Source organism: Physella acuta, unplaced genomic scaffold (genome assembly GCF_028476545.2).
Source record: "Physella acuta isolate Inbredline_101_S28 unplaced genomic scaffold, ASM2847654v3 ptg000186l, whole genome shotgun sequence".
NCBI lineage: Eukaryota > Metazoa > Mollusca > Gastropoda > Physidae > Physella > Physella acuta.
Window position 1 is genome coordinate 976,896 of NW_026731705.1, and position 15,115 is coordinate 992,010.

Below are 15,115 nucleotides of genomic sequence, written 5' to 3' on the forward strand. Positions count from 1 at the left end.
TTTCATAACAAATGTTATTACAATTCTAGAATGGAGTTCGTTCGGTCTAATAAATGCAATTTAAAGGTGATTTTTTTTAAGGCTATGTTTCTGTCAAGCAAACATATTTGGCGAACGGTGTTGTGTCATTTCAGTGTGCCAAAATACGCAACATGGCGGAATCCAAGACAAAGATAAAGATTTATGGTGAACAGCCTGTTGGACGTTGTAATGAACATTGGCATTGACCAGATCCATCTCAACTAGAAGTGTGTAAAGTAGTGCAGCACATTGGCTGGGACCAGATCCATCTCAACTAGAAGTGTGTAAAGTAGTGCAGCACATTGGCTGGGACCAGATCCATCTCAACTAGAAGTGTGTAAAGTAGTGCAGCACATTGGCTGGGACCAGATCCATCTCAACTAGAAGTGTGTAAAGTAGTGCAGCACATTGGCTGGGACCAGATCCATCTCAACTAGAAGTGTGTAAAGTAGTGCAGCACATTGGCTGGGACCACAGATCCACATAGTTTTGTAATCTTGTCCGTATGTCTTTGTGTATGTGTGTCTTTGTGTGTATAAACACGATAACTTGAGTACCGTTACAGCTAGGATGATGAAATTTCATATATAAGTATTATATCAAAATCGTAGATCTGTGTCAACTTTTGAGCGATTTTCTGATAACCGAAGTGGTACTTTTTCTACTTTGAATTTTTCAAAAGCCTATAACTTGAGTCCTTTTTCAGATAGATAAATGAAATTTCTCATGTAAGTTAAAGATCTAATTCTCTGACTTCTATTAAGTTTTGAGTAATTTCCGTTGACAAGTAGTAGTAGTTTACGCTATTTTCGATTTCTCAAAAAACGCATGTGAATTTATAAAGTACTAATAATATCCCGCACTATTATGCACATTTTATTTGGCGTTCACTTGGTGTGCAATTCTTTTTTTACGAGATTCTATTTTTATTATAAAAAGTTTACGTAATTAATAATCGATTACAAATATTGTCTATGTTCTGAGTTGCCATCCCCCGTAATGTTATATTATTAGAATATTCGAGAAACTTTAGGGGAGATAACTCCCGGCTTATTTAATGTTTGTTTTTGTTTTTAATTATTAATTTTGGATTTTTCTTATATAAACAACCATTGGGGTTTTTGTCCAGTTGGTTTATGTCCAGAGGCTTTTGGTAGGAGGGGGGGGGGGGGTTACGTCCAGGTTTCATTGACTGGACACTGCTTAAATTTAAAGAATTTAGACATCGACCAATGAGATTTCTAACGTCTGACATCGCCCAATGAGATTTATAACGTCTGACATCGCCCAATGAGATTTATAACGTCTGACATCGACCAATGAGATTTATAACGTCTGAGAGTCTTAACTGCCCCATCATTCGTGATACTAACTGGCTGTTGAAATTCATAACCTGACCATTGGTAACTTGCTTCTATAAACTGCTTTTTTAATAAAAATAAACTTCTAACAAGCATAAGCTAATAGTATACATCAATACAATTGGCAAATGTAGTTTAAAATTGTTTCACTGAGGAATATTATAAGGAAAGTTGAATAGATTGTAATGTTAGTACACATACACCCAACAAGTCCACTCCTTAACATACATTCCCATGAATGCAGTTAATATGTTTATTTAGTAGGCCTACTGTTATCTATAGTAGGTATATTAAAAATAATTTTTGTAAAAATTGTATTTAAAATGTTTTAGTTATGTCCCTTAGACGATTAGAATTCGCTAGACGACACAGGGATGAAACCAAGGCTCCAGTTGTTGCCGTACACGTACACGTACACGCACACATACACGCACACCTACACCCGCATCCACACCCAAAACAACACCTACAACTACAACTATGCGTGCAAGTAAATTAATAGAACTTATGAAAAGCACTGAATAATAATCCATATATAAATGTATCAATTGATACGACGATGAGGTCAAGTACTAAACATTTTGATAAGCAGCGAAACAATGCGGCGATTAATATGCGTTTATAACACCACTGACTGTTGATCTAAATATAGATTTATCAGTTGATATATACACGAGTTTGTGAAAAAATACATTGTGTTTTTTAATTAGTCAGCTTATTTTACGATATCGCTATATGATTTCTTTATTGTCCATTAGTCCGTAACAGTCGTGAATATATTCTCTTATAATAGTAGATCGTGCTACACTGAACTAGAAGATTGGTAGATCGTGCTACACTGAACTAGAAGATTGGTAGATTGTGCTACACTGAACTAGAAGTTTGGTAGATCGTGCTACACTGAACTAGAAGATTGGTAGATCGTGCTACACTGAACTAGAAGATTGGTAGATCGTGCTACACTGAACTAGAAGATTAGTAGATCGTGCTACACTGAACTAGAAGATTGGTAGATTGTGCTACACTGAACTAGAAGATTGGTAGATCGTGCTACACTGAACTAGAAGATTAGTAGATCGCTGGCCATTGAAAAACTCAGGACTTGAAGCTGTCCAATGAAAAACTCAGGACTTGAAGCTGGCCAATGAAAAACTCAGGACTTGAAGCTGGCCAATGAAAAACTCAGGACTTGAAGCTAGCCAATGAAAAACTCAGGACTTGAAGCTGGCCAATGAAAAACTCAGGACTTGAAGCTGGCCATTGAAAAACTCAGGACTTGAAGCTGGCCAATGAAAAACTCAGGACTTGAAGCTGGCCAATGAAAAACTCAGGGCTTGAAGCTGGCCAATGAAAAACTCAGGCAGTTTAACGTTTCTTTCACAAATCTTGGTCAAGATATCGCTAACGTGAGTCACGCAATGCGACAGAAGATCCAGGGCATACAACCTTACCACACGGCTAGGGAGAGAGACATGCACAATTTGATGTTTAGACCAGGTTTTCATCACAAAATCTCGACAATTCCACTCTCCAGAAATGCATATATGGAAGTCATCGCCGCGGAAAATCTGTGTTAGGTTTTTGGTGGTCACCTTCTTGAAATAGATGACCATTACTCATACACAAGTTCAGGCATACCTAAACAACACGTTAGATATAGAGATAGTCTACATCGGAGTCTACAGAGATAGAGAGACTGGCGTTTTAAATTAAGACAAAATGAGACAGAAGTGGTGTATTTACTGTGGGACAATGGGGAGCCAAAAAACATCAACATTTTTTTCCTGTGTGTATCTGGTACCGCCAATGTGGAAGATGGTGACAAAGACTTGCACTTTGTTTAGCCAGGTCTTTTGTGAGTTTCCTGATGCCGTTTAAAATTAAATATTATTTCTAGCCTTTGACAAACAATAAAATGGAAAAAATCAACTTCTACATGTCCAACACTTATCTTCCTTAACATAAAAATAATCAATTTTAGTACAACAAAATACACAAACACACAACAAAACAATAATGTTTATGTATTTAAAAAAAGGTATTGCAATGTCATATGTATAACCTAACGGAGACTAGTATGATTCGAAGTGCTTTTTTTTTATTTAGACAAAGAAACTGGAGGCTGTTATTACACTTTAGTCTTAGCCTCACGGACTTTTAAATCTGAGTTAAACTTATGTTTTTACAGTAACTGTTTTTGTAGGTCGGTCTTTTATTGTTATTTGGATGTTATTTTTGGGTTAATTAAAACTAAAAATTAACACCAAATTGTCGTTATTGATGTCGCTGTGATGTTATCAACTGCCAATAGCTTGTAAACTCTAGCAAGATAACTCTTGGTGTTTTTTTTTATTGTTTTTTGTTGAGTGAAGTTTGTGCTTAAGTTTTTAATTACGTTTTTGAATTAGTAAATTATATATTCCTGTGAATAATTGCATGGAGTTGTGAATACTGACCATACACGTGATTAGATAAACGGTAATTTGACAGCTAACGACAAAGATATTGGATTACTAATGTCATAGAGCGAGATGATATCTATATGGAACAGTGAGTATGGCAATTTTATTTTGTATATGTTATCAGTTATGTAGTTGAATCACCTGTTTGAAGGCGATATGAGAGGAAGGACAAGAAGATTACATAATTGTTGTGACGACAAGTATGATGAAATAAAAACTGACTTGTGTTTGTCTTGCTTTAAAATATATTTAGTAGTAACCATGGCCTCGGCGTGTTTGATTTAATGGTTTGCTAAATGGGAATCTGTACACTAAAGATGAAACGAAGCGTGTTGGTGAGTTTGTAATTTGTTTGTGGAAGACTTGCATATATTAAACGAACGGTATTAGATCACCATATAGCTTATTGGAAAAACACTGACTAAAATATTGTGACGTCACATTAGACCACAACGTGCCTCTTACCTTTACAAACTGATTTGATCAATAAACCTTGTTGTTAAACAAACTGATTTGATCAATAAACCTAGTTGTTAAACAAACTGATTTGATCAATAAACCTAGTTGTTAAACAAACTGATTTGATCAATAAACCTAGTTGTTAAACAAACTGATTTGATCAATAAACCTTGTTGTTAAACAAACTGATTTGATCAATAAACCTAGTTGTTAAACAAACTGATTTGATCAATAAACCTTGTTGTTAAACAAACTGATTTGATCAATAAACCTAGTTGTTAAACAAACTGATTTGATCAATAAACCTTGTTGTTAAACAAACTGATTTGATCAATAAACCTAGTTGTTAAACAAACTTAATTGATCAATAAACCTAGTTGTTAAACAAACTGATTTGATCAATAAACCTAGTTGTTAAACAAACTGATTTGATCAATAAACCTAGTTGTTAAACAAACTGATTTGATCAATAAACCTAGTTGTTAAACAAACTGATTTGATCAATAAACCTAGTTTTTAAACAAACTGATTTGATCAATAAACCTAGTTGTTAAACAAACTGATTTGATCAATAAACCTAGTTGTTAAACAAACTGATTTGATCAATAAACCTAGTTGTTAAACAAACTGATTTGATCAATAAACCTAGTTGTTAAACAAACTGATTTGATCAATAAACCTAGTTACTATAGACGGACTAAAACTAAATAAAGCTCCAGGACCAGACGGACTAACCAATGAATTTTATAAAACCTTCAAAAATGACTTAATACTCATTTTACACGCTACATTTCAGGACATACATGACAGAGAGGATTGTGCTACAGATTTTAACAGGGCATATATAACACTCATTCCCAAAAATGATACGGACAGGACAAAAATTATAAATTACAGACCTATATCTTTACTTAACAGTGATTATAAAATATTGACAAAAACTTTAGTTAAGAAACTCGAACCCCTCATATCTAAATTAATACACCCCGATCAGCAGTATAGCATACCAGGTAGAAACATACACAACCACACGCACTTAATCAGAGACATCATACATTATAGCACGCAGAAAGACACACAACTAGCGATTCTTAGCATCGACCAACAGAAAGCGTTCGACAGAGTAGATCATACATGGTTTATAAAAACAATAGATGCTTACAACCTAGGACACTATTTTAAAACATGGATAAAAATAATATATAAAAATGCGCAAAATCATTTATTAATAAACAACAGTGTTACAAGCGCTTTTCACATACAGAAATCAGTTAGACAAGGTTGTCCTTTATCTCCCCTACAATACATCCTAAGCTTAGAACCCCTAATTATACACGAGAATTAGTTGGGCCAGGGAACACAATATAATAGACATTAAAGATACATTTAGAAACCTACATAATAAACGCATTACACCAAAAGAAAGGGAAATAGCATACAGACTGATTTTTAACACAACTCCAGTTTCACGAAATACAAAGTCAAATCAAAATGTTAAAATAACATGTCAAACGTGTAAACAAAATATACAAGAAACTGAGAAGCACATTTATTTAGATTGTATATTAGTACAGAAAACAAAGCAAACACTTGCGAAAATATTAAACACCACCAATCAAACAGCCACAACAAATAAAGCAATCACACTTAATTTAATTAACACGACTAGACAAAGAACAGAAGACGAAAACAGACTAGTAGCAATGGCTATTTATAGATCGACTATATGGCAAATTAGGAATAAAGTCAGATATTTTTTCACAAAATACACGGACATCGAGTTAAAAGAAATATTTCAAGCAAAGCTAAGACATAGACTGGGAACTCTCACTTAACTGAGAAAAAAAAAGAAATATACAGGAAAGAAATAAATAAAGTATTAATTTTAATTTAGACAGTCTCAAGCCAAACATCACTCGATCAGCCCCCAAGTAAATTAACATTAGAACAGTCTTCTGTTTCCCGGGTTTTAAAATGCACAACCTGAATGGTAGAAAGAGATACCCACCTCAACCCCCCCCCCCCCCCCCTCAACACACACACTCCCCCCCCCCCACTCAACCGGACTGGCTGACATTTCAAGGTAGCGTGCCCTCATTGCTAAGGGTCAATTGTATGTCATGGAAAGTTTTGGAATGATAGATCAGTACGTGATTACAGAGACACTTCTCCCACAGTCGTTTCTATTTCTGTCCATGGGTGGCTACAGTGTGAACTTTTTACTCCGCAGCACACTAAACTAAGCAGTGATGAGAAACCTAGTTTGCACACCTTATTTTAATCTAGTTCTTATGCCATTTCATTTTTTCCCTTTGATTATTATATATGCAATTGATGTTCATTGTTCATGTCTTTGATGCTGTGTAAAATCTATCAAATATATTATTATTACTGATTTAAATGTTTAAAACACGGGTTCCCAACCTGGGGGTCGCGACCCCCCTGGGGGTCGCGAAGGTCTTTCTGGGGGGTCGCCAACTGGTATACTAAACCTTAGTAATTTGAAACAAAACATAAATATTTAGAAGAATTTTTTAATTTCGGCTTCATTAACATCAATGGAAATGTAATAGAGAAGAAACAAAACGCACTGTACAAAGTTGTTCTCAGTCACGAATCTATGAAATCTTCAAAACTAAATCGTCATTCCGAACACACCAAAATTATATGGAGTTCTTTCGTCGGTAAGAAGCTAGTTGCAAACGCCAGAGACTTGATCGAACAAGAAGTTTTCACCAGCATTAGTGCAAGCATCAAATGAAGTCGCGATAGAAAATGCCAAGCAAAAAAAAAAAAAAACAATAGGAGAAAATCTCATCAAACGCTGCATGTACGTAAATGTTAAATAACACATTTTTATTGAAATTAAGCTTTCACCATTGTTTGCTTTTCAAGTTGATAAATCAACAGACGTGAGTTCTTGTTCGCAGTTGCTGGTCTGTGTCTATATTCACGCGGATGATAGCAAAGAAGAGTTGCTCTTTTGTGAAGATAGCATGGAGAAAATAAATACCTTTTTTGAAACTGGATGATTAAAATGGGTTAGAACGGCTGTGGGGGTTTGTACGGATTGCGCGCCATCTATGTTTAGCTCAAAATCGGGCTTTCAGAAAACAGAAAAGATTTAGCTCCCTAACCACTGCACTAACCAATCGACATCAAGAGTCCATTGCTAGTATAAGTCGTAAATTATATAAAATCTGGAGCCTTCAAAGAACTGAGCAAAAACATTAATATCGATCACGAGGTTCTGCTCTTCTACACAACAGTACGCTGGCTGTCAAACGAATTGTTGTGTTTTTGAATTGAAATCTGAAATCAAATTGTTCTTGGAAGTGCAAAGGAAACAAGACTTTTTGGTATACTTAAAACGACATAGAGTGGTTGGAGAGAGTATCATACCTAGCAGATGTGTTCGAACATCAAGATAAGCTTAACTTGAAGCTTCAGGGAAAATGAACGAATATTATATTTTTCCATGATAATCTCGGGGCATTTTCATCTAAACTGCAAAATCGGTAAAGAAAATAAATCTTGGAAATATTGTAAATTTTAGAATTTTCTCTTCTTCCCTTGATGTTGCCAGCATTCCCGAAGATGAATTCTTTGATTTGCAGAATGATTCCGAGTAAGATGAAAAACTGCAGACACAATTTTGGTGTAGTATTCACCATTCATACCCAAACGTAAAATTGATTGACTTTTCGATAATATATTTTCAACACTATTCTTCGATTAAAAACAAAATTAAGATAATTATAATGATTTAGGTTGGCGTTAACACAAATTTTTTAAAATTAAAAAGTTAACCACGAAGGTTTAGTGAATAGTATGCAATTTTACTCATGCTATTAAAACAGTTATCAAGAGTAGTTCATATTGAAAGTCTACTAGAAAATCTTATTTTAATGCTTATTATTTTCCATACTAATTTCGGCTTTTTAATTCTATGGGGGTCGCGGGTCACTTACTTTTATAAAAGGGGGTCGCCACTCGAAAAAGGTTGGGAACCACTGGTTTAAAACAATTGAATTAATAAAAATTTAAAAAAAAAAAAAAATCTACCCCCTCCTCTCTCCCCCCTCTATCCACTTTACCCTAAGACATGATAACCCCACAATCCCTTTAACTGTTCCAACGACCTCACCACCCACCGTAACATCAATATCCAGAACTTATTTAATTCTCAAAATTGATGCTAGTTTGGATCAAGCGACTCTGAATACTGACGCTAAATTTAAATCTAGCGACTCAATATTGACGCTAAAGTTTAGATCTAGCGACTCTCAATATTGACGCTAAAGTTTGGATCTAGCGACTCTCAATATTGACGCTATAGTTTGGATCTAGCGACTCAATATTGACGCCAAAGTTTGGATCTAGCGACTCTCAATATTGACGCTATAGTTGGGATCTAGCGACTCAATATTGACGCTAAAGTTGGGATCTAGCGACTCTCAATATTGACGCTACAGTTTGGATCTAGCGACTCTCAATATTGACGTTAAAGGTTGGATCTAGCGACTCTCAATATTGTCGCTAAAGTTGCGATCTAGCGACTCTCAATATTGTCGCTAAAGTTGGGATCTAGCGACTCTCAATATTGACGTTAAAGGTTGGATCTAGCTACTCTCTATATTGACGCTAAAGTTGGGATCTAGCGACTCTCAATATTGACGCTAAAGTTTGGATCTAGCGACTCTCAATATTGACGCTAAAGTTTGAATGTAGCGACTCTCAATATTGTCGCTAAAGTTGGGATCTAGCGACTCTCATTATAGACGCTAAAGTTGGGATTTAGAGACTCTCAATATTGACGCTAAAGTTGGGATTTAGCGACTCTCAATATTAACGCTAAACTTTGGATCTAGCGACTCTCAAAACTGACGTTAAAATTTGTCAGGAAACAGAAACTCTACTTCATCTTCCCTATAGATCTCAAGATCTAGGCTTCCTTACTGTACTTGACTTAAGTTGACAATTTAACACTTAAGTCATGATCGATACCTTGAAATAACTGTACACGACTTAACAATGTATCAATTTTAATTAAAAGCTAATTGAAAATGTGTTAAATTTCACATATTTTCGTTGTTTCTATAGCAACTTGTTAGATCCTGCCAGTTTGGTCGATGAAGTAAATTATAGGAAGAATTGGATAGATAAAAAAGCAATTAACATTTTTATGGTGTCTGCTATAAAATAGACGTAAACGTAGGATCCAACTAGGAGGGATAAAAGAATGAGGTTTGATGGTCAAAGGGAAATAACAATTAAAAAAGAAAAATATCTAAGAAACATGAATTATGTACCTTTAAATTTTTTTAGCTATTGTCCATGTAATATTTATTTTTTATTTGTCACACAAAGTCAGATATGTAATTATTTTAGTGACACCGATGATCGTTGTAAATACAATGTTTGTATTTGTTACAAGGCAGTTTTTACATTGAGTGTCAACATTCGAAATTTGTAAATACCTAATTGCTCAATTAAATTAATGAAAATTGAATGTCCTAGCTTTATACGGGCGATAAAATAAACGTACACAAACACTAGACTGACATGACCAAGCTTTATACGGACGGTAAAATAACCGTACACAAACACTGGACTGTTCTGTTACCCTGCATACAGATTAATGATATCTTAAAGATTCAGTATTGCTTCTGTTACCTAGCATAAAGCTTAATGATATCTTAAAGTTTCAGTATTGCTTCTGTTACCTAGCATACAGATGAATGATATGCGGTTGGTAGGTATCCTTAAATCCAATTTAGCATGTTATGAGGTACCTGCCATTCTTCAATTTCCTTTCCTTCAGCGTTGAGGTCAGAGTTACCCAGCATTGAGGTCAGGGTTACCCCAGCATTGAGGTCAGTGTTACCCCAGCATTGAGGTCAAGGTTACCCCAGCATTGAGGTCAGGGTTACCCCAGCATTGAGGTCAGGGTTACCCCAGCTTTGAGGTCAGGGTTACCCCAGCATTGAGGTCAGTGTTACCCCAGCATTGAGGTCAGGGTTACCCCAGCATTGAGGTCAGTGTTACCCCAGCATTGAGGTCAGGGTTACCCCAGCATTGAAGTCAGGGTTACCCCAGCATTGAGGTCAGAGTTACCCCAGAATTGTGGTCAGGGTTACCCCAGCATTGAGGTCAGGGTTACCCCAGAATTGAGGTCAGTGTTACCAAACCATTGAGGTCAGGGTTACCCTAGCATTGAGGTCAAATTTACCCCAGCTCTGAGAGTATCTGTTCATGTCTTCCACATACAGGCAATCTTTGATGTTTGGTAGAGAGCGGTCCAGTGGAGCGAAGCGATAGAATACATTTATGTTACATTCTGTGAGTGTGTTTAGTACCCATTATCTCACATGTTGTTGTGTTAGTATAACGATATGTGTTGTTGGTATGTCATTTTTTATGAGGGAAGAATTATCCTTCTGTTCCTTGCCCCTGGCTTCACAAGCAAGATTAGAGGAACCACCAGCTCGCTTTTGTGGGCTCCTTCGAGGTGGAGAGCCCGGCCCCCTACCTGCGAGGTGTAGAGCCCGGTCCCTACCTGCGAGGTGTAGAGCCCTGTCCCCTACCTGCGGGGTGTAGAGCCCGTCCCCCTACCTGCGAGGTGTAGAGCCCGGCCCCTACCTGCGAGGTGTAGAGCCCTGTCCCCTACCTGCGGGGTGTAGAGCCCGTCCCCTACCTGCGAGTTGGAGAGCCCGGCCCCCTACCTGCGAGGTGGAGAGCCCGGCCCCCTACCTGCGAGGTGGAGAGCCCGGCCCCCTACCTGCGAGGTGGAGAGCCCGGCCCCCTACCTGCGAGGTGGAGAGCCCGGCCCCCTACCTGCGAGGTGGAGAGCCCGGCCCCCTACCTGCGAGGTGGAGAGCCCGGCCCCCTACCTGCGAGGTGGAGAGCCCGGCTCCCTACCTGCGAGGTGGAGAGCCCGGCCCCCTACCTGCGAGGTGGAGAGCCCGGCCCCCTACCTGCGAGGTGGAGAGCCCGGCTCCCTACCTGCGAGGTGGAGAGCCCGGCCCCCTACCTGCTGCTGGATTCCACAGGCAGGACGCCACATCTGTTTGTACTATTGCTTTCCTCCATCCCAATTAAGCAAAGCGTTGAATTATAGCTAGCTGACTACAAAAGCATTATATCTGGCTGTATACAGTTAAATTGAAGCTAGCTGACTACATAAGCATTATATCTGGCTGTATACAGTTAAATTGAAGCTAGCTGACTACATAAGCATTATATCTGGCTGTATACAGTTAAATTGAAGCTAGCTGACTACAAAAGCATTATATCTGGCTGTCTACAGTTAAATTGAAGCTAGCTGACTACGGTAGAATATCACAGCAATAAATCTGCCAGCATCACATATCCACTTACAGTACAACTCTGATGGTCCCACATTACCAATACAAACTGAGGGAGGTTAACACAAGGCGGGTGTGTTGCTTACAGGAGACAGTCCATTGTATTTTTAATTTTAAATAACAATCCATGTTTTTAGCGCAATTTCCATTCTGGAGAATTGCGTTTATTAACTCGTCATTTCTGGGAATGGATGGATGAATGTATGGATGAATGTGTGTCCGGGCTTTAAGTCGTATCTCCTCCTCAACGAAGCAATATCGATGACTAGTTCCAAAAGCAATATTGTTAAGCAAGTTACGAGAATGAGCATTGGCGATAAAAATTCCGGATTTCTTTCATGTATTTCCCGAAAAAGCCAAAAAACCTCGAAAAAAATCAGTTTTTGGCCCATATCTCAGCAACCAGACCACTTAGCGACTTGAAACATGTACCAATCGATTCCTGCCATAATTTAGAACAATATTGCCGAAGAAAGTTTTCAAAAATATCCTCTCGTTCGGTCACAAATTTTAAAATTACATAAACACCTACAAACCGATCGTTCTTCTAGCTTGAACGCACCCCAGCATTATACGTCAGAGCTATTTTTAGATAACATAAGGAAATTGCGCATAAATGTCACTAGACTTTTTTAATTAACTTGTTTTCTTTAACACACATCTTTTATCTTTATGGGAGACAACTTATGCATATTTGTTTTCTTTAATAATCAGCTTTGTCTCCCCTACTATCTAAAATACCTTAAATAATGTATATGTGTTATAAGGTGGGCTCGAGTTCATGTGTCAAATATAAATGACAATATAAGCACGAGAACAAATAATTAAATTTAAACAAAGCTAAATGGAGAATGATAAGCACACGCACAAGGAGTAAATTAAATAGTCGACAAAACTTTGCGCTATCTAGCTTGTAATAAATATTCAGGACACTAGATAAAATACGAATGCCTTTTTTGAGCGGAATAGTGCGTTGTACCGGTCGTTGCAGTAACGTAGCGAGGGGGGGGGGGGGCGGGGGACATATATCCCCGGACGCCGACCTTAGGGGCGCCAAAATGGGTTGGAAAAATCAATTGAAAGGTTGAGGGGGGTGCAAATCGAAAAGCTTGTCCCCCGGCGCCGGGAAGGGTCGCTACGCCTCTGGTTTGTTGTGTGTATTTAATGTCGAGAGACCAGGACAATATATTCTTTTGACAAGCAGGTTCAGAGCAGGACAGTTTACTGCAAGAGCGGCAGTGAGGTATTTGTCTATTTTTTTAGTTTGATAATATGTAAGGTAGACATATTTTCTAGTTCGGAGGAAGTATTGTAATCGTACAAAACGATATATTTTGAAATTCAGACGAATGTTAACGTTTCACAACATTCCGGAACCGGAAAAACAGTTTTGCAATCATTTTTGTCTGTGTGTGTGTGTATTTGAACACGACTACTTGATTAACAGTTAGGTTGACGAAATTTCCTATATAAGTGTTATATTACATTTGTAGCTTTTGATCAACTTTTTCGCGATTTAAAGTAACCCGTTGTGGAGAGCCTTTACTTTGAGTGCCGTTTAAATGAGGTCAATACAAATGTAGGCTATAAATAAGTATTTCATAGTTCGCTCAGGTTTTTGTCAAATTCTGAACGATTTCTGTTAACCAGAAGATGCACTTTACTCACTTTCTGTTTGAACAAAATAACTTTATTGATGTTAATAAGACGAAATTTGGAATTTAACAATAAGATCGTATATTTGGATTACTCTCAAATTTTAGGAGGAAAATGTACTTTATTCCCTGTCTCAAAAATATCCATAACAAAAGTAAGGTTTCATGTAGGTAGGCCTACGGGACATTTTATACACATGAATAAGATTTTATTCTCTAGATTCCTTGCAAATTTTGAATTCCATCCAGTGACCTAAAGTAGCTATTAGTACTCTATCAGATTGCTCAAACAAAAAAAAGACATTAGGATTTTATATAACTATTGATTTGCAATACATTTTTTTCTATGCGACTAAAGCTTATTTGTGTTTAACTTTTGTTAAAGTGAGTGGACCGGTATTTCGCTCAATATCCGATGTCTTAATATCCTTTAGAATTTGATAGTTTCGTGTAACATTCTCGTTCAGTATATTCTAAGCAAATGTCACTTGTACATAGTCCAAAAAAAAACAACTAAGGATATTGTTATAAACCTTATTTTTATATACCGAATGCAGTAGGGAGGGGGCTACCACCCCAACCCATATTGTTGAATAAGAAAAAAATTAAAGGTGATCAGCCTGCTTTAATTATTTAGTTTATATTACCAGTACTGGATGAATTTGTTGCTGTGTTATGTCTTCAACCTGTAGTGTTGTATTTCTAGGAGGCATGTAGAATGGTTGTGTTTGTGAAATTTTCATAAACAGTAATTTAAACTGTGTTAATATTAGTGACCATATCACGGTCCCAGCATGGTGATTAAATAGTTTTTTTCCCGTGATGATGGATATTGAACTTTTTGTAGAGAGGGAGTAAGATTAAGAAAAACAAAGATCTCATGACAAATGATCTCAAGGACAAAAGATCTAGGGACGAAATATCTCATAGCTAATTATGTATAGTATTTAAGATGAGTTTAATTGATTTTAATATTTTAAAATTGAGTGTCATATGGATTTCATTTACTTTTATTGCCCAATATAATTATGAGATATACTTAATGAATTCGTTAAGCTTATAAAAACTATCAAAAGACTAAGTAAAATTAATTTTTAAATATAATTTGATATGAAACGTATCAGACGCGAAAATGTATATTTTCAAATAACTTGATGGAACCCTTAACCACATTAATGTTCAAAGCACGTGAAATAATTTTCTTGGGTGATTCGGCGGATGTCTTCTCCCTTAAGGCCTGTCCGCCGATAAAACAAGTGGCTACCTTGCTGCGTAGTCGTTATTTCAGAGCCCTATCATAATTAGATCATCTAACCCTTTGATCTAGTTGCGTCTACTTAATATCAAGGAAAACAGTCTCATGATCGCCAAACCCAAATAAACAGTCTATCGAAAATTAGTTTTAAACTGCACACATTATTTCTATAATTGCAATTTAAGTATGTTTAATGTGTTGTTAGAAGCCTATGCGACAAAACTCGTCTCACAATCATTACCGTACAACTTAAAAACTTAATATGACAATTAATTTTCATTAATAATGAAATAAACTAAAATCAGCCCAACTGATATAAATATTTTGCAGTGAGAATTTTGTCTGAATGTTTTGTCTGAGATCATTTCTCCTGAAATATTCTCTCTTGATATATTTTATCCTTGAGATCATTTGTGATTGAGATCAATTGTCCTAAGATCATGTGTCCTAAGGTCATTTATCCTTAGATCATCTGACTTTTTTTTTTTTGCAAATGTACGTATTTGTTCTAAACTTTTTAGGTGCAGCATATACC

General features: G+C 36.7%; 1 protein-coding gene across 1 annotated transcript in view; it reads left to right on the forward strand.

Annotated features, from left to right (window-relative positions):
- LOC131936755 (uncharacterized) overlaps positions 1-15,115 on the forward strand; it is a 179,974-nt gene that overhangs the window by 142,586 nt on the left and 22,273 nt on the right. The window lies entirely within an intron of this gene.